Source organism: Megascapheus bottae, chromosome 11 (genome assembly GCF_031878675.1).
Source record: "Megascapheus bottae isolate mThoBot1 chromosome 11, mThoBot2.hap1, whole genome shotgun sequence".
Lineage (NCBI taxonomy): Eukaryota > Metazoa > Chordata > Mammalia > Rodentia > Geomyidae > Megascapheus > Megascapheus bottae.
Window position 1 is genome coordinate 21,441,124 of NC_143519.1, and position 21,405 is coordinate 21,462,528.

Consider the following 21,405-nt stretch of genomic DNA (forward strand, 5'->3'; position numbering starts at 1 on the left):
CATGTTATTTGAGCCACCCAAAACTATGGTAATTCGTGACGGTATCCAAAAGTAGTAAGACAGTAAGAGACACTGTGGCTGAACAGAGCATGGGTGCCAGAAAGATAAGCCAGGTGCAATCAGATGTGAGAGAAGCACATGTTCACACAATAGATAATAAGTAAGTACATCTGAGAAACAGGAAAATGAGATGAAGGAATTAGAAGGTGGTTTTGTCTTCCAAAATAGAAAGTTTCCTTGATTATATTGACAGGTAAAGTGTGTGATCTCAGGAGCATCATAAAGCAATACCATGGCTATGTTGCCTATAAAGGCTGGAGATAAAGGGGCTGATTTGGTGGTGGCAAAGTTTTGCTTCATAAATGATGATGGTAACAGTCTGTGACTAATAGCATATGCCTATTTATATTGCAGTGTTTTAGTGCGGCCGGCGTAAGCCAGACCCAGGGAGGCTTGGCAGAGCTTTTATGTATGGGCTCAAGTTTGGGAGTTTATGAGGCACGGTTTATCTTCTGAGCTTTTAGTGACCTTTCTTTGACAATAGAAAACATCGCATTTTAACAGCCAAAATAAAATAATTTACCAACAGGAAGGCTTACTTTTTTAAAAAAATCAAGGTTTTTCATCAACTAACCCACTTGTACCAGCGACTGAACGCTGCTAAGATTGGATATTAAGCCCAGGAGAAGCCCAGCTTCCCAGCTCCCCAACTCCACACTTCTCTCAAAAGATCTTCAAAGGGAGTAAAATTTGTTCTGAAACTTTAGTAAAGCCTTGTGATAATTTGATCCTATTCTATTTAAATGAATAACCCTCCACACAATCCTTTTCTAGATCGACTTTTTAAAACATAGATTGGGTCTTATGTGTCTTTTATCCCACTTTTCTGCAATTGAAGGATTTCAGAAAACACAAAAATAATGATTGTCTTTATTCAGCTCACTGTAAACCTAGCTGCTATATAAGCAAGCACCCATGAATATACTATTTCATTAAAGTGCCACCAAAAATAAAGCATGAAGTATTGTCCCCAGTTCTGAGATAGTGAAGCTCACCTCAAATATAGCAGCTCTTAGCTTTGGCTACACAATAGAATCAGGGCAACTCCAACTCCAGACTGCTCCAGAGACCACTGAAATCAGAATCTGGATGTGAGGTCCCGCGTGCTGAGAGACGATTTCAATGTTCAGTCAAAGTTGAGTGCCACTTTTAAACATCTCATCCCAGGCCACTCAGGTGATAAGTGGTAGAGGACAGTCTTTCTATTGCAGTACCCAAGATCTTTACAACCATATCCACACTTCCTAAAACTTGGTCAGCAATGAGAAGAATTGGGAGAGGACAGGGGAATTTAATACCAACACAGTTTCATCCCCAAAGATTCTAAATTTCTAAGTATAGTTTCGGGCCCAGCCATGGACCTTCAAAATCAATTTTGAAATTATTATTTTATATTATTTTTAGAAGTTAAAAAACAACTGAAAGGTTTACTTTCCTTCCCACCTTCAAGAGTTGCTAAAAACAATCTAAGCTTCAACATGCCTTCCCATTGGATTTTTTTCCTTCCTTTAAGAGAATATGGGTAGAGTTCTTGACCTCCATCTGCTAATTAACATGATCCATGACTTTAATAATGAGCATATATTGAATACACCCTCTATAATGAATATTCCCAAACATTAGAGAGGACTTAAAATTTAGAAGCTTACAACGTATTTCTCAGGTAATATTTTTTAATATATAAATCTAAAAGTAGAAAAGAAAGAATGGCCTGCATCAGGTTTAAATAATTTCTAGAAATGAGAAAGAAAAGAACATTATCAATATGATACCCTGAAAGAGAAGCCATTTTAAAAGGTAAATATTGCATACCTGGAAAGCAACCACGGACCTGATTTTTTTTGCTAATTCTTTTTGTAGTTGTACAAAGGGATTTTTAATGCAATATGTCAATTTATGAGGACAATGCATCTTATTCAATGTCATCCCTTTTGTAAATCTCACCCATCTCTCTCAACTTCCATTATTCTCCCTTAACCACTCAATTTTCCCAGTTCCATTTCACATATGATGTATGTGATAACATATGAATAACTAAGGTCCTCCATGTTTCCTCTCTCCCCACAGACCTCCCCTTGTCCATACATCCCAGCTACATATTTTTCTCTGTGTTAAGCCTAAGTTAGTTGTTCAAAGGAGTTACACCTTTGGAATCCTGCATCTACCATCCTTTAGTTAATATTTGTGAATATATGCATAGGACCCTATGTATGTTTGCATCTATATTTATAATTTAGGAAAGAAAACATGCAGCCCTTTTCTCCCTAACTTTCTGTTATTGTATATCAGTTCACCATTTCTAAAGTTGAAAAAAACTGAATCATACAGTATACATTGACTATTTGGAATCATACCTTCTAGATTATTCTTTTGAGGTCCACCTGTTGTCTTGCATTTATCAAAGTATATTCTTATTATTCTCTTGCATGTGTCAATAACTTGTTCCTATTCTTTGGCTCTGCATACCACTTGTTTTGCATCCTCCAATCCAACCATCCCCAGATACAAACTGTGTGAAAAAAATCGTACTGAATATGTAGGCTTTAGCTTGGCATCATTCCCTGAACAACACAGGTAACAATGATTTACACAGAACCTATATCACATTCAGTATTAAAAGTAATCTAGAGATTGTTTAAAATATGCAAGACAATATCCATAGGGTATAACAAATGGCACATTATTTTCTGTAAGGGGTTTGAGTTTCTCCAGACTTGGGCATCCATAGAAGGTCCTAGAATCAATTCTGCATGGCAGATAAGGTGGACTGATTATCCTGTAACTAATGTATCCATTTGCATTTTGGGCACATTTGGCTTCTTTCCAGATTTTCTCCTTTACCGATAACGCTGACATGAATATTTGTGTACAAGTTTTTGGATAGACAAACTTTTTTTAGTTTTTGGTAAATAGATGGGAGATGACTGCCTTGATCACATAATAAATAATTATTTCTTTTTCATTGTTGAGGAACTTTTTTGCTCAAAATATGGTGTTTTTACTTCTTTACCCTTAATGTATCAAATACAAGTTCCAACATATACATTACAGCATGATAAGGGAAAAAAATCAGGAAACTTGGGTGAAAGATAAGAAGGTTAGGAAACAAATATGAAGCCAAGACAGAGGTTAGAAAATGTACAGGAAGCCAGAACAGAAGCCAGTCCAAAAATTGTATGATGTATAGATTTAAGCTTATCACTCTGGTTTGTAATTTGATTGAATTTTTTTTGCCAGTCCTGGGCTTGAGCTCAGAGCCTGAACACTGTCCTTGGACTTTCTCAAGGCTAGAGCTCTACCACTTGAGCCTCAGCACCTTTTCTGGCTTTTTTCTATGTATGTGGTACCGAGGAATCGAATCCGGGTCTTCACGCATGCTGGGCAAGCACTCTACCACTAGGTCAAACTCCGGGTCCCAGTTTGATTTAATTTTCAAAAATGATACAGAGTGTAAATCCACATCCTTCCTTCCTTCCTTCCTTGCCTTGAAATTTTATATGAGCATATGTCATTGTTCCAGCATTAATTGCTAAAAAGTTACATTTCTATGCTAAATTGCTAGACTTTTGTGATAATTGGTGTGGGTCTAGTTCAAATTCTTGCCTCACTGTTGTTTAGTCACTTTGGGGATGTTTTTGTGAGGGAAGGAGTGGTACAGGAGCTTGAACTCAGGAGCTGTACTTCCTAAGCAAGTTCTCTAATACTTGAGCTAGTCCCTCAATTATCTTAATTCCCTAAATATATTGTTTCTGTTTCTGCAGTTTTACAAGCTGTCTTGAAACATAAAGTGTTAGCTCTACAAATCTCCAAACCTGTTCCTATTTTTAATGCTATTGTAGATATCCTAAGTCCTTTGCACATCTCTATAAACTTCAACATAAGATTGGCAACTTTTTCATAAAATGCTAGGAACTTGTCGGAGATTATATTAAATCCATATATCAGTTTGAACCTGATTCTGTTCATCAGGAACGCTGCTTGGTTCTTTTCTCGTAATGTCATTGGCTGGTTTTGACATTATAGTTATGTGGAAAGCATTCCCTCTTTTTAATCTTATATAAAAGTTTATGTAGAATTGTACTTTATCTACTTGAAATGTTTGGTACAATTTACCTATAAAGCTAGCTGAGCTTGAAGTTTACTTTGTAGGAAATTTTGCAACTATAAATTCAATTTATTGAATAAATATAGGATTATTCTGATTAACTGTTTATAAGTAATTATAAGTAGTTTATATCTTTAAAGAATAACTATTTTCAAATTGTACTTCTGTATGCATTTGAGTTTATGCTTTTATGGTTTGAGTTGTAAAAAAGGTCCTACTTTATAATTTTTTATTCAATAATTTATTAACATTGATTGTTACATCATATTTCAAATGACATGTTTAACAAACAAGTATTCAGGAAGGGACTCTCTATATACAATTGCTGGCACTTAGATTTTAGAACATAATTAAAATTAGGCTGAGGGTTTGTATGTCATAGATGCATATGTCTATAGTCATAAATTTTTATGTCTATATAGTTGTGTTTATATTTCCAATACCATGTCCATAACATTGGGTATGCAAACATTGAGTCCTTGCTCTTATACTGTTTGGATCTAATAGCCACATATTAAGGATACCATGCGTCCTATTTTCTCCAAGTTGTAGGGTTTTATGGTAATAAAATTATTCTTATATTCACTTACAATCTTTTAAGCACATAATGTCTGTACTAATATTTGCCTTATTGCTTTTACCATTGGTTTCTTTTATCACATATTTCTATTATTGACTTCTCTTTTTGCACAATCAGTTTAGGCTACAGGTTTATCAATCTTTTCAAGATCAAGATTTCAGTTTTTTACTCCATTGCCTTTTCTGTTTGCTAATTTGCTAAGAAATGATCTATTAACTGTAGCTAGGTGGCCAGTAGCTAGCTAATCGTTTCATTGTGAGATTTAACTCTACTTCATAGAATCTGCATGTGGTTTGTTTTTATACCACAGGTGAAAAGCATTTCCACAAGAAAATTTCTGCTGCTACTCTTTCCATTTTGTAAATTCATTGGGTAATATTTTTCTTCAATAAGAGGGACCTAACACTTCTTCCAGTACATGTCTCTTGGTAAAGATTTCTTTCATCATTAATATCTCTGAAAAATGTTTTTTTATCCCAAAACTCGCCAACATTTTAGAAATGTGGCTCTATTGTTTTCCCTTATTTCCATTCTTTCTCAAGAAAATACTACTATTATTTTTGTATTTGTTCCTCTGTACACCAGGGGGGTTCTCGTCTATCTGCCAGGCTAGCATCAAACCAGGATCCCCCTACTTCTGGTCTTTTACATAGCTGGGATTATATTTAACTGCCTGCCAACATGTCTGGCTTTTTGATTGAGATTATATTTTGCTATCTTCTTGCTTGGGCTGGCTTTGAACCTTGATCCTCCCTTTCTCTGTCTCCCAAGTCAGTTACAGGTATGAGCTATGATATTAGTCTTGTTAAAGATTTTTTTTCTTTAATATTCCCTTTTGTGTTTTAAGCACACATTTTGTGTTTTATGACACATTTTGGTATTTTTTCATGATTTTTATGCTGAACCTATTGGATTTGCGCACCAATAGTTTATCAATAATTTTTTTAAAAAGTTTGACAATATTTCTTTTATTACTATTTATTCTGGTTCACTTTTCTTCTATTTGAGAATTGCAATTACTTATATATTGGACCACATGAAGTTGTCTTCAAATCCCATATTTCATTTATTTTAATTCATTTTGGGGGTTTCTTTTTTAAAATTTCTCCCATTATGACCCTGCCAGTATCCTTCTGCAGCACGCAATCTGCTATTAATCCAATACAGTTATTTTCATCTCACACGTCGTAATTTTCATCTTTAAAAGTTTGAGTTTTTTTAAGGCACAATCCACATCTTTACTTAACTTTTTGAATGTACAAAGCATATTATAAATTTGTTGTGGTGGTTATATTTGTTTGCTTTCTTTTTGTCGGTCACGGGGCTTGGACTCTGGGCCTGGGCGCTGTCCCTGAGCTCTTTCAGCTCAAAGCTACCACCTACCCCTAGAGCCACAGCGCCATTTTTGGGTTTCTAGTAGTAAAGAGCCTCATGGTCTTTAGTGTCTGGCTGGCTTTGAACCAAGATCCTCAGATCTCAGCCTCCTGAGTAGCTAGGCTTGTAATTTTTTTTAAATCATCCCTGTATTTTATTCTAAACTTCATGTAAGCCCTGGGCTGGTTTCAATACCTTGATCTTTTTCCAGGTTAATGATCATATCTTTCTGCCGCTTTACATGCTTCATAGTCTTTGAGTGGATGCCAGATACTTTGAATTTCCTTTAGTTGGATGCTGGATATTCTGCATCTCTATAAATATTAAATACTCTTGGGCCGGGAGTTTGGCCAAGTGGTAGAGTGCTTGCCTAGCATGCAGGAAGACTTGGGTTCGATTCTTCGGTACCACATACATAGAAAAATGCCAGAAAAGCTGGAAATGGTGCTGAGGCTCAAGTGGTAGAGCTCTAGCCTTGAGAAAGTCCAAGAATAGTGCTCAGGCCCTAAGCTCAAACCTAGGACTGGCAAAAAATTATACATATATATATATATATATATATAATCCCAGTTTTATTCTGGGATTCCATTAAGACACGTGAAAGTAGCCTACTCTTTCAGGGCATGAGTCTCATATTTTTCAGTTGAGCTCAGAGCTTTGTGTAATGTAGGGTTAGTTATTTCCCAGCACTAATGTACATCACCTCTGTGTAGTCTACTCAATGCTCATAAATTATTGTGGTTTCAATCTTGCTAGTAGGAACAAGCATTCTTTTTAGGCCTGTATAATTTCAAAGATTCTTTCTAATCCTTTCAGGTTGTCTTTTCCTTGATTGTAGATTGTTTCCTCCTCCAATGCAAAATTACCAGTACTCAACTAGGTACTCAAAGAGGATTCTGCAGAGCTCTAAGATTTTTTTTCTCAAGAATTCGGCTCTGGCTGGGTGCCCATGTCTCATGCCTCTAATCCTAGCCACTCAGGAGGCTGAGATCTGAGGATCATGCTACAAAGACAGCCCATGCACAAAAGTTCATGAGACTCTTATCTCCAGTTGTTCACTAGAAAACCAAAAGTGGTGGTGTGGCTCGAGGTGGTAAATCACTAGCATGAGCTGAAGAGCTTAGGGACAGAGCCCAGGTCCAGAGTTCAAGCCCTATGCCCAGTAAAAAAAAGAAAGAATAAAACTCTGCCCTGTGAACTCCAACTAACTTGATCTCCTCAGTTCAGTGGTTTGCAAGTGGTAGCCTGGCTTCCTCTTTTCTGAGCCATGACCAGGGACCAGGAATTCCTATCCATACAGTTAGCAGGCAGTCATTGCACTCTGTGCATTCCTGACGCTTCAGGTTCACTGTCTTTGTGCTGTTTAAATATTTTTATCTGATTTATTTAGATCCAGGTTGCAGGATGAACCCGATGCCTGCTACCTTATACTGCCTAGAAGCAAAAATATTTCCTAGTTATGAAAATTCTCCTAATTTGAGAAGTTTAATGAAAACATGAAATTAGGCTTACATTGTGGAGACAGTAAGTATGACGTGCCCAAATCAGAACAGGGTTTCTCTTGTGGTGCAGGACACATACAGTGAGCCCATGTGCAGATTTACTCTACTCAGCTGGATTCTAAATACTGCAATGACAAGATTTTTGTCTTGCATTCTTCATTTATCCTAACATTGTCCCTAGCCTGTGCCCTGCAGAAGCAGGATGGATGGTGATAATTACTAATCTGCATTCTCCTTTCACAGCTTGTCTGAATCTTTTTCCTTATGCAATGAAGGTAGTACAACATACCATAGACAAAGAAATTCTTCTTTGGCATTCCTAATAGGCAAAAATATATTAGCACCGATTCTAAGTCTAGTAACTTTTTAACCCATATGAATGGATAGATACAATCCCTCTCATCTTGCTGCTGTACCTGAGAACTGTTGGCACAGAAAGGCTAATTAGAAAAATTAAACCTTGTTTTATTGGAGAGATAAAGTAAAAGACAGAGAGGTAGAAAGGAGTCTTATTGTAGGTCTTGGAATCAGATATTATCACAGTTAAAATCATGGTTATACAAACAGTGTGTTGTCCAGAAAGGTTGATTTCCCTAAGCTTTGATTTTATCATCTCTAAATGAGCAGAGAGAGTAATGTTACCCTATAGACAATGGATGTGAAAAGTATGGGAACTACTCATAAAAGTCAATATAGTCTTTGCTGTCCAGTAGAAGGAGACACTTCAGAATTGGGTATCTGCTTTGGCTTTCATGGTTATTAGTGACAGCGTTCAGGATTAGTGACATTCTATTTCAAACTCAGAGATGGGGTGGGAGTTATATTGTATACTACAGGTGAAAAACACTTGGGAAATTATCTGCAATAAATATTTGTTGATTAATCCCTCCTACTAACAACCACTTTGACAACTCATAAAGCCTCTGTGGGATTCTTAAAGAAAATTAAAACACTTGGGGGGTAGGGTCTACAGTTGATATTTCTGTTTTTTCTTCAACTACATCTTCATTTCTTCCCTATCAATGGTATGCTTTCCTCAGAACTACAGCATAATTATTCAAGGATTGTCAAGATGAACACCCTAGTGTTCATCAGACCTAATTAATTTTTGCATTATTATTTTTTAAATATTTTATGTGTTTTCAGTACAAATTGGTACAATAAAAACCAAGCAAGCATACAGCATTTTGCATTATTATTTTATCAGGTCTCACATTTTGGCATTAAATAATGAGGTAAATCAACTAGAAAGCAGCATGAAAACACCAATAGAGACAAATATTATCTTAACTTTCTCATATCACTCTATTATCATGTCTCCTCTTAGAAGTGGCTAGAAAGCAAAAGAAAAATAACTCCTAAAATGTTTCTACCATAAGCATTTAAAATTTTGATGCTTCTTATATGTAGACCAAAAAAGGAAAAAGGAAAGTCTACAGAAGCAAAATGCTATACTGTCTTCAGTAGTGATGTAAAGATAAATAATAATCTATTTTTATTGTAATAATAGAAGGATTGCATTATATTCACCAGATAGAAGGTGCATGACTTCACAAACATTGATACCCTTTTTCATGTTTTGGTCCTATATTCTTTTTATAGATTTTGTTATTATAGATGCTCATAATCATTAAGTTGCAGCTGTTTACCTCCTATCTTATAGATTTATCTCAATATATAACTGACCCGCATACTTTAATGTAGCATATCAATATAATTTATTCAAACATTTCTAATTATTTTGAAATCATCTTAGATGGGTGGTTTTCATGTATACGGTTAAGTTTGAATGCAACTAGAGTTTCTCTAACATTTTATTATTAATTACTATTTTAAATTCTCTGTGGTCAGCATATGTTCTGAATTTTCTTGAGACCTGATTTAAGGTGTAATTGCTGTTTTTGGTAAATGTTTCATGAATACAAGGATGTTGTGTGTTTTCTGCAGTTGTTACACTGTTCTTTAATTATGTAAGTTAATTCTATTCCTTACTAACCTTAGGTCTGTTTTTTTCTTCCCTCTCAGTGACAAAGACATGATACAAATTTTGGCCTAATTACATGTTTATCTATTTCTCCTATTTATTCTATTTTTGCTATGGATACTTTTAATACATGTTATTAGTTGAATATAAATAGTAAAATATTATCTTTCCATTTAAAAGATAAATAATAATAATAATAGAAGAAGTAATGCAGCAAATAATACGTAGAGAAATAAAATTGATTGTTTTGGTCAGTCGTGGGGCTTGAACTCTGGGCTTGGGTGCTGTCCCTGAGCTCTGCAGCTCAAAACTACCCCTCTACCACTTGAGCCAGAGTGCCAGCCACTACTTAACATTGATTTTTAAAAATCAGCAAATAAAATTCCCTCAAGAAAATTTCTCATACAGCACATAAAAACAGAAATTCTGGAGCAGTTACAAATCCTATACTGACTGCTCAGAACTGTCAAGACTCTGAAAGAATAAAGATAAAAATATGCCAATTATGTTAATTTTGAGATACAAATATAAAACATTAAAATAGTCTGTTGTTAATTATTCTTACCAGAAAAAAATGTGTGGTACAGAAAAATCCAATTACACAAAGGTAAATTCATTCCAATTATTTTGATTGAACTCATCATTCTCATTTTTAAAAAACACATATGTATAAATACATCCCCTCATTTCTACGTATGCTTTTATAGTTAGCTGTGATGCTGAGATGAGGAAAAGCATAAGGAAGGGCTAAAGATGGCACAGTTTTTGTGAATCAGCTCATCAAAGGATACGCAGCTTGATTTAATGCACCCAGAGTGAGTTTTGATAAACACCCATACACCGAGTATTAGAAAATCACGTTTCTAGTTTTCAAAGGGGCAAAAAAAACCAACTATGCAAACAAGAATTTCGATTCCAAGTTACTGCTGATTGAATTACTTTAGTTGAGTGAATTATTAAAACCATGGTTTTTCCAAGTTAAGGGCACCCTACCCCACTTAGCATTTCCAACAGAATTCAGTAGGTATAGGCTGTACAACTGGATCAGACTGGCCTGAAATCCTGACCAAGCACAAGCAGAAAGTGGAAGAGGAAGGCCAAGGGGAGGAGTAGAATGGGGAATCCTTGCCATTAAAACCATGAATGAATTCTCTAACTCCTTCCACTCCTCCTCCTAACCTAGTCTCTCTGTTCCAAATGAAATACAGCTTATAGGTATACACTAGCATTTATCCATGTGCAGCAGAAAGACCGTACCTTAGTAAAAATGACTAATATCTGCTCCTGGATTGGAAGAATTATCTTCAAATTCAATGCAATAGCCATCAATATCCCAATGGCATTCTTTAAGGAAATAGAAGAAGCAATCCAAAATTCATATGGAATAGTAAAAGACCCCATATAGCAAAACTAATCCGTAACAGAAAGAATAGTGCTGGAGGAATTTCAATACCAAACTTTAGACTCTATTACAGAGCTATAGTAACCAAAACAACTTGGTACTGGCAAACCAATGAAACAAAACTGAAGACCCAAAAATCAATCCACAGACCTATGGTCACCTAACCTTCAGTGAGGGAGCCAAAAAATAATAGTAATATGGAAGAAAGACAGTCTCTTTAACAAATGGTGCTGGCAGAATTGGTTGAACACCTGCAGAAAACTAAAGCTGGATCCTTATATGTCACCCGGCATCAGAATTCCAAATGGATCAAAGACCTTGTGGTAAAAGCAGATACCCTCAAAACTTTACAGGAAGGAATGGGAGATACACTAGGACTCCTTGGCACAGGTCAAAACTTTCTAAATAAAGACCCAGAAACACAACAAATTAAAGGAAGTTTGGACAAATGGGACCACATGAAACTGCAGAGCTTCTGTATGGCAAAGAACATAGCTAGCAAGTTAAATAGAAAGCCCAGAGAGTGGAAGAAGATCTTCACTAGCCATACAACAGACAGGACCTCACATCTAAACTATATCAACAGCTAAAAAATTGAGTCTATCAAAAATAAATCCTCAAAAAGACAACCATCCCATTAAAAGTTGGGCTAAAAACCTAAAGAGAGACTTCCCTGAAGAAGAAATAAGAACGGCCTATAGACAAATGAAGAAATGCTCGACATCTCTGGCCATGAAAGAAATGCAAATCAAAACAACTCTAAGATTCCACCTCATTCCACTTAGAATGGCCAGGATCAAGAAATCTAATAACACCAGAGGCTGTCAGGGATGTGGCCAGAAGGGAATGCTACTACACTGTTGGAGGGAGTATAACCTTGTTCAACCACTATGGAAAGCAATATAGCAATTCCTCAAAAGACAAAACATAGAGCTCCCCTATGACCTAGAAATTCCACTCCTTGGCATTTACCCAGTCGTCCAGAAACAAGGCCATACTAAAGCTACTATCACAATGATGTTCATTGTAGCATTATTTACCATAGCTAAGATATGGAGCCAACCCAGATGCCCCTCAGTAGATGATTGGATAACAAAGATGTGGTATTTCTATAGAATGGAATTCTGTGCTGCCATCAGAAGAATGACATTGCCCCATTTGTAAGGAAATGGAAAGACTTGGAAAAAATCATTAAGTGAAGTAAGCCAGACTCACTGAAACATAGGCTCCATCCTAGCCAGAACAATAAGGCAAGAAGCAATCATGAAGATGATCCCAATAGGGAAAGAGGAAGTGAAACTTTCCCTCTTTGCAGATGACATGATTCTGTATTTAAAGAACCCTATAGACTCCACTCCCAAGTTGCTTGAGCTTATTCAAAACTTTGGCAAGACAGCAGGGTATAAAATTAACCCTCAAAAATCAATTGCCTTCCTATATGCCAACAATGAGAGAATCAAGGCAACAATCAGGAAAGCAACTCCTTTTACAATAGCCTCAAAGAAAATAAAGTACTTAGGAATTAACTTAACTGAAAATGTAAAGGACCTTTATGATGAAAACTTTAAAACCCTGAAAAAGGAATTAAAGCAGAACTGAGGAAATGGAAAAACCTCCCGTGCTCCTGGATTGGAAGAATTAACATCGTGAAAATGGCAATCTTGCCAAGGGCTATCTACAAATTCAGTGCAATATCCATCAACATCCCAATGTCATTCTTTAAGGAAATAGAAGAAGCAATATAAAAGTTCATATGGAATAACGAAAGACTCTGTATAGCAAAAACAATTCTTAGCAGAAACAACAGCACAGGAGAAATTTCAATACCAAACTTTAGGCTCTAATACAGAGCTATAGTAACCAAAACAGCTCGGTACTGGCATGAGAACAGGCTCGAGGACCAATGGAATAGAATTGAACAACCAGAAACCAACCCAAAGGTGGTTAGCCTTGAGCTGAAGAGTTCAGGGACAGCGCCCAGGACCAGAGTTCAACCTCCATTACCCACAAAAACAACAACAATAACAAAAAAGAAATCTAATAACAACAGATGCTTGTGGGAATGTGGCCAGGAGGAATCACTACTACACTGTTGGTAGGAGTGTAAACTCATTCAACCACTATGGAAAGAAAAAAACTAAACATAGAACTCCTCTATAACCAAGCAATTCCATTCCTTGGCATTTACCCAAATATCCAGAAACAAGACAAACTAAAGCCACCAGCACAATGATGTTCACTGCAGCACTATTTACCATAGCAAAGATATGGAACCAACCCAAATGCCCCTCAGTAGATGATTGGATCAACAAGATGTGGTATTTGTACACAATGAAATTCTATGCTGCCATCACAGAGAATGACATGGCCCCATTTGTGAGGAAATGGAAAGACTTGGAAAAAATCATATTAAGTGACGTAAGTCAGACTCAAAGGAACATAGGCTCAATGGTTTCCCTCATTTGTAATAATTAGTACAAACCCTGGACTCTCCTAGCAGAGGATTACAATACCTCAAAACCTAGAAACATAAGGCCAAATAGGATGAGGCTAAATAAAAGGACCTCCAGGATATGGAAACAAGAGTTCATAATGTACTATGTAGTTTCTCATCTCTTTTTTTGTCCCTTGGTTATTCTCATATTTTTACAGTACCTTACCTTATCATCTGATATATTATATTTACATTTATTTGTTTATTTGAAATAGCAAAGGGAAGGGGGGAAAACAAGATGAGGGGCGGGGTGGAGGAAGGGAAACAGGGACAGAAACATGAGAAGGGGTATCAATATTTGTGAAGTCATGCACCTTCTATCTGGCGAATATAACAGTAACCCCTCTATTAATTACAATTAAAAAAAGAAACATAGGCTCCATGGTTGCCCTCATTTGTAATAATTAGTACACTTCTAGGACTTTCCTAGCAGAGGATTACAATAGCTCAAAAGCTATGCACATAAGGTCGTATAGGATGAGACTAAATGAAGTGTAGGATATGGAAACAAGAGCTTTATCTTTGTGATTGTTGTTCATAATACACTATGTTATTACTCTTCTTATTTTTTTGTCCCGATGGTTAATCTCATGTGGTTACTGTATCTGATTTTGTTACTTGGTATATTGTATATACGTTTATTTGTTTATTTGAAATAGGGAAAGGAAGGGGGAAAACAAAATAATTGGGAGGGGGTGAAGGAGGGAAAGGGGGACAAAAACATGAGAGGGGGTATGAGAAGTAATGCACCCACCACCTGACGAATGTAATTGTATCTCCTCTATACATTATCCTGATAATAAAATAAAATAAACAAACAAAAACAAAAAATAATGTTCAACTACACAATACTCATTACCTGGCTCATGTAATATAACCCCTTTATAATGACAATAAAGTATTTCAATTAAACAAATGACTATTACTGAGCCAGTCTTTCTACAGATAGAGAAAATATCTCTTAAAGAACCTTCCCTGACTATGAAAAATCAAGGAGAATATAACATTATACCCCACCAACAGTTTTAGTGCCCACTCTGCTCAGTCACTGACATTGACATTAGCTTAACATACAAACATGTTTATGTCAGGTGCCTTCCTAAATGTTCATCATGAACCATCCCATTTAGTCTTTACAATAACCCTACAAAAATGACTCTACCATTATTCCGTTACAGATGTGGAAACTAAGACTCGGGAAATATAAGCAATTTGTCTGATGTCACTTATCCCTTAATAGAAAGCAGACTGAGACCTCAGGTAATCAAACTCCAGAGCCTTGTCGCTGTCCATAATGCGATACTGCAAAGCAATGCTTTAGTGATAGAGTCTGGATGGGGAGTATTGATAGCATTACTCACACATACCTTATCATGACCTTCACATCGCTCCTCTGATTCGCCAAGCTTCACAACCTAAAGTGGGTTCATTTTTAATACATGTAACGTATTCAGATACAGATGTTAAGGACAGTAGTAACAATTTAAAGGAAGGAATTCTAGTGCTGATATTAACAGACATTTCCTCCTTAGGTGCTACACCTTATATACCACTAATAAACTTAACTGGTTCAAGTCATATAAATTATTAGTAAAGAAACAGCACAACCATAACTCCAGGCAACAGGGAAAACCAGCATGCAACACTCTTGAGCTACCTGAGGTAGAGTGGTTAAATTTCAATGATGTCCCTTAATGCCAAGGTAATCTCCACACAGTCAAAAACCTCCTTGAGTTTGTTGGTTCACTTATACAATAAAAATATTATAGAAACTAAAATGACATTAAGAGACAAATGGTACACTTGACATGTAATGATGCCCTTTGTTATACTGAATTTCATCAGATGAGAATCTGTGATTTCTATATTTGGTTGCCTGTAGTCTAGTAAATTAAATGAGAAAAATTATTTGCACTGGGAAAATTCTTTACTGATAGATATCAAGTTTTACATACATATCATTAGGGAATTTATTAAAAATAAAGGTTTTCTAAGCTATACTCATAGAGACTCTAAGTCAGAAGACAATGCTAAGTGGTGCCCACAAATTTAAGCTTTGGAGTAAATCTGCCTGAGAGAAATGTAGGTTAGGCATTATGCTCATTCTCTCATCCTTCTCTATCATTCTGTGTGGTGTTCTCTCTCTCTCTCTCTCTCTCTCTCTCTCTCTCTCTCTCTCTCTCTCTCTCTCTCTCTCTCTCTCTTTCTCTCTCTCTCTCCCTCCCTCCCTCCCTCCCTCCCTTCTTACTCCCCTCCCTCCCTTCTTCTCTCTCTCTCTCTCTCCCTCACTCCCTCTCTCCCTCCCTTCCTCCTACCTCTCCTGCTGTCTCTCTCTACTAGTGAATCCACACAATGAGATGCTAAGTTCACACACCAGGAAAATTAGCCCTTAGTCTATCTGTAGATAGTTCAATGCTTCTGTAGAAAAGAAGCTGTCAGTTCCTCAAAAGACTAAACATAGAGCTCCCCTATGACCCAGTAATTCCACTACTTGGCATTTACCCAATCGTCTAGAAACAAGGACATACTAAAGCCACTAGCACAATAATGTTCATTGCAGCACTATTTACCATAGCAAAGATATGGAACCAACCCAGATGCCCCTCAGTTCATGAGTGGATCAACAAGATGTGGTATTTATACACAATGGAATTCTATGCTGCTGTCAGAAAGAATGATATCACCCCCATTTGTAAGGAAATGGAAAGACTTAGAAGAAATCATATTAAGTGAAGTAAGCCAGACTCAAAGGAACATAGGCTCAATGGTTTCCCTCATTTGTCATAATCAGTAGAAACCTTGGGCTCTCCTAGCAGAGATTTACAATAAAACAAAATCTAGAAGCATAAGGCCATATAGTATGATGCTAAATGTAAGGGCCTCCAGGATATAGAAACAAAAGCCATATAATGAATGATTGTTGTCCTTAATGTACTATGTTATCTCTCATTTCTTTTGCTTTCCCTTGGTTATCTCATATTGTTACAATATTTCACCTTGTTATATGATATATTTTATATATGCTTAATTGGTTATTTGAAATTGGATAGGGAAGGGGGAAATCAAGATGTGGGGGGAGGGAAATGGAGACCATGACATGAAAAAAGGGTATCAATGTTTTGAAGTAATGCACCTTCTATCTGGTGAATTTAATGTAACTCTTCTATTAATTACAATAAAAAATATATAGAAAAAAAGCTGTCAGAGATGTGTCCATGAAACTGAATTGCTAACTGCACTCTAGAATTACTCAGTGGCTACAAATTGCCTCTATCCTACCTTTATCTCCTTAGATGACCTTATTCACATCCCCACTTCTAGAAGTCAGCCTTCCTAGCCAATACTTCTACTTGAAACATAGCCGGACAACTCTGTCCATGGTAATGAATCTGCTCTCTGAAGTACTTGACATTGGTCGGTGCCACTCACTCTGAACTTGCCACTTACACTTTCACCTACATTTTCTCCTTTAATGAATATTTATCTCCCTATCAAATTTGGAAGCTCTTCCTGAGGCAGAAACTATGTCTTCAAATTCACCTGAATCAGTACAATACCTAGCTCACATCTTTGCACATAGCAGGTGTTCAGTAAAGATAAAGTTGACATACTGAATTTCATGAGTGTCCTCTGAAGTATCAAATTATTCCTAAAAGCTACCAGGTGTTTGTTAAGTAGGCTAAAGAGCTCCCAGACCCTTTTATTTATACTGAAAGCCAGTATGAATCTCTTTCTTATCACCTAAGCTCTGAATAGTATGTTAGAATTATGGGATTCCTGTAATCCTAGCTTCTAGAGAAACTAAGATCAGAGGATCTCAGTTTGAAGACATCCAAACAGATAAATCTGAGAGACTCATCTCCAACTTATCAGCAAAAATTCAGAAGTCAATGTGTGGCTCAAGTAATATCATCCTTGAGCAAAGAGCCAAGGAGAGCCAGACATGTGTGTTTTATATCTGTAATCCTAGCTATACAAGAGGCTTAGACTTGAGCATCTGAAGGAACTTGCTTCCAAACCAGCCTGGACAGGAAAGTCTGTAATATACTTATCTCCAATTATTCACCAAAAAGCCAGAAGTAGAGTTGTAACTTAACTGGTATTGCACTAGCCTTGAGCAATAAAGCTCAGTGACAGTGCCAACACCTTGCATTCTAGCCCTAAAGAGGACTGAAAACTCAGAGTTCAAACATACACACACACACACACACACACACACACACAGAAGAATCGTGAGATATGTCTTTTTCATAATAGAAATCCAAATTTGGGTTTGGATCCATCTTTACTGATATATCCACTACTTAATGGAGGAATATGAGAAAATATTCTTAAGCCATTACTGGTCTTTCCTTTCTTTGATTTCATTTGTAGTAAATACACAGTAGAAATACTAGTCAGCAGATATATGACTATATTTTTAACATAATACACACATCTACAATGCTTTAGGGTAATTAAACATTCAAACTAGAAATGAATATTATTTTACTCATTCATCATTAGTGTGGTATAGTCTGGGTTTCCACTATGAGAATCAGTATGGTCAAAGAAATCAGAGAGCTTACCTCTACTCACTGTGCAAAGCTTCATGATGCCTACATCCTGGTTCTGACAAAAATCACAAGACAGGCTGAGCAAGGTGGCTCACACCTGTCATCCCAGCTATTCAGGAGGCTGAGATCTGAGTATCAAGGTTCAAAGCCAGCACTGGCACAAAAGGACCTGAGACTCTTATCTCCAATTAACCTCTCGAAAACCGGAAATGAGGCTTGGCTCAAGGGTAGGGTCCCTTGAGCTCAGGGACAGTGCTCAGGTTGAGTTCAAGCCCCATGACCCACAAAAAAAAAATCACATGACAACTTTATAATTATTACCACCGCAATAATAGTGTCACATTATGGATAGGAAAATCACACCGTTTTCTGAGCCTCTATTCACATTGATTGGTTTCCTAACAACTTGAAAAGATTTAATAGAAAATTATTTTTCTAATGAAGGTTTTCCTACAAGAAAGTATGATGGACTCTAGGGAGAGCTCAAAGAGTATAATTCTTCAGAAAGACAAAGTCCAAACTCAATCAAATAAGTACCAGGAAATGATACTTGCAAGAGGGAAGGGTGGGGCCCAGGAGAGAGTGGCAAACGCATGAAATAAGGCGTTGTATACACCACAGGACTGAGAAAATATGGGAAGGTGTGAGTTGAAGGGAGGTGAACATGCTGACGGAATGATATCGATCAAGATGCACTGTATACAGGAATAGCTTCGTTAAACGACAACAAAAATAAATAGACAGCCTAGAAATTAAGAAAAGTAAAGAAAGAGTAGATGAGTGTGCTGACAGGACAACATTAACCAAGACGGTGCTGCACTCATCCATCTCTTTGTTGAATGGCAACTCCTTTGTAAAACTACTTAACGATAAAAATATTTTTTAAAAAAAGAAAGCACAGGAAGGATTTATAGAAAGGAAATAATGCCTATTTTATAAATTCAAGAATTGCTTTTTGTTCAGTTTCTAAGACTTAAACTTGTTTGAATCTATGTGACAAAAAAGTTAGTGGCACGATAAAACAGATCTGTCTTACATCACACAGTAGAGTCTTGAAAAAGACAAATAAGCTTGCTCAAAGCATCCATCAAGCTGAGTACTTCTGTTCTTTTTGACCAAACACTGAGACAAGCATTGGAATAATGAGAAACAAGGCTGAAAAAAATACAGAATTGCTGGCTTTCTCCTCCTCTCTCCTCGCCTTCCAAATGACAGCTGTATTTCAGTAGAATATCATAGAAGCTGGTATTTATGTTGAACATCACTTCCTACCAGCCTTTTATTTACTAAATTCCTCCTAAATGAATATCTAGCTGAGGGGAGTAAATTGTATGTGAACACTCCTATCAATAGCAAGCTAAAATATATTGGCATGATGTCAAATAGATAGAGTAGATAAATATATTAGTCTGGCACAGGATCACACATGGTGAGCTGTTTTATAGGTTTGTGAAGACATATTACAAATAAATGTAATATGATTGTCTCATGTGAGAAGGCTTAATCTTACTAAACCAAATAAGAATTTCAGGATTTGAGTGACATTCCTAAGTTTTAATTCAGAACATAGAATTCTTACTAAAGATTCAGAATTTTATAACTGACTAAAGAAGTTAAGGAAGGCTGAAATAATAAAATCTGAGCCCAAAAGAATGAGTGGTGGATTCTCCATCAAGAGAAACGTGGAGATGTTTGCTGATGAATAAATTTAAATTCATTATTGGACACTGAAACAGCACAGCATTTGTTAAAAATTAGACTACAACTTTAAGATTGTGTGTGTGTGTGTGCAAAGGGAAACTTTGTGAACACAAATGAAAAACATGCTAATCAGAGAAATATTGACATTTGAAACTCACTTCTACATTACATCTTCAAAATCTATAGCATGAATATACCCTTGTTTGTTATTAATGTTTCCAGAAGGGAAGACAGAACAGAAGGAAAACATTTCTTCCTCCATTAAGAAGGCTTTTGAGTCTTTTGGCCAGAATTTTACTAATACCTCATTTGGCTAAATCAGTCATGGGGTGACTACTATTATACTAAAACGGACTTTAATAACACATGTTTGAAATCAGGAGTGACATTTTTCTCGAAGATGCATTACTAATAAAGTAATGTGCATTTCTATCCTGCATGAAACAGCTGGACCATGACGAGATCACATTAGCACTAATTAAAATGATATTTTTTGTGCAGTTTTTGCTAACCCAGCTTCATTGGACTCAAAAGGATTTTTGAAATCCATAATAAAGGCCATTATGTAATCATACTATGATTCTCTTGAATCAGGCTACTGTCTAATTTCTCTGTTACGGTATTTGCTTAAAACTCTCACTCAATAAAATCAATATTAAGTTTGTACTCTTCTAGCTCTTTTTTCAATATATGATCCTCATTTAATTTTAAAAAATTAAAGCTTTAATTTATTTTACTTGATGAACAAGAAAAAATATAATATTAAAGGCAACATTTTGCAATGTTTCTCTTTTTCCTCACTTTACTGAGTCCCTGTTGTTCCCAACGTATAATTTGCAAAACATATTGCTTCAATACTTACAATGAGAGAAGCGGCCCAGCTGTGGGAGGGAGAGGACAACAGTCTCCAATATTACCATAATAATCTGCCTAGAGTCCCAGGAGCCCTCTGGTATATACAATTCTCTGTACTGCAGGCCCCAGCTGGAGAACATTCTCTTGACATGTATGCCAACCTTTGCCTGCAGGCAAAATAAAAAAAAAAAGGCAGAGAAGTAATCATGAAAATAAAAAATCTTGTCAATGGCATTAGGCTGCAGTTCCCATGTTTTTTGCTCACGTAGGCAGCAATTGTACTAGCAAAATGATATGAGACTTTAAAAGACTGCAGCTGGTATGTATTTAGATTTAAAAAAAATGTGCGCTGTGTTCGTTCTGCAATCCTAAAATTTGAGAAAGGGCAGTGATAGCTTAGTTATTACTGTCAATATACATGACAACTTTATCTTACCAACTATCTGTAAGAAGACTGCTTATTGACCTAAAAAGGGTATCATTAGAGCAATGAGGTTAATCATAAGTGAAACTTTCAAACAAATGTGATTTATATCCCTGGGCAAATAAATATATAAGGAATGTGAGCCACTGCTGATTGACATGCTTTTTTTAAAAAAAAGCCCATAAAACTTATACTGCAACTTCCCCTAATCTTAATGAAGTAAAACACTGCAATCTGTTCTGGAAGAATACACATGAGTTTTGAAACTCAATGTTTGGTGTAAGTAGTATTTTACTTTAAATGCCAATAAATCCCAATAGAATATTCATCCATAAGCAAGGCTGAAAATCTGATATCCTTGTTGCAGC

General features: G+C 36.2%; 1 long non-coding RNA gene across 1 annotated transcript; it reads right to left on the reverse strand.

Annotated features, from left to right (window-relative positions):
* Positions 1–1,258: 1,258 nt before the first annotated feature.
* On the reverse strand, positions 1,259–20,813 carry LOC150056807 (uncharacterized). Its single transcript, XR_016536992.1, has 3 exons — positions 20,621–20,813; positions 2,415–2,569; positions 1,259–1,310 (listed from the first exon to the last, which is right to left on the reverse strand). It is a non-coding gene; the product is annotated as an uncharacterized LOC150056807 (long non-coding RNA).
* Between the last annotated feature and the right edge of the window lie 592 nt (positions 20,814–21,405).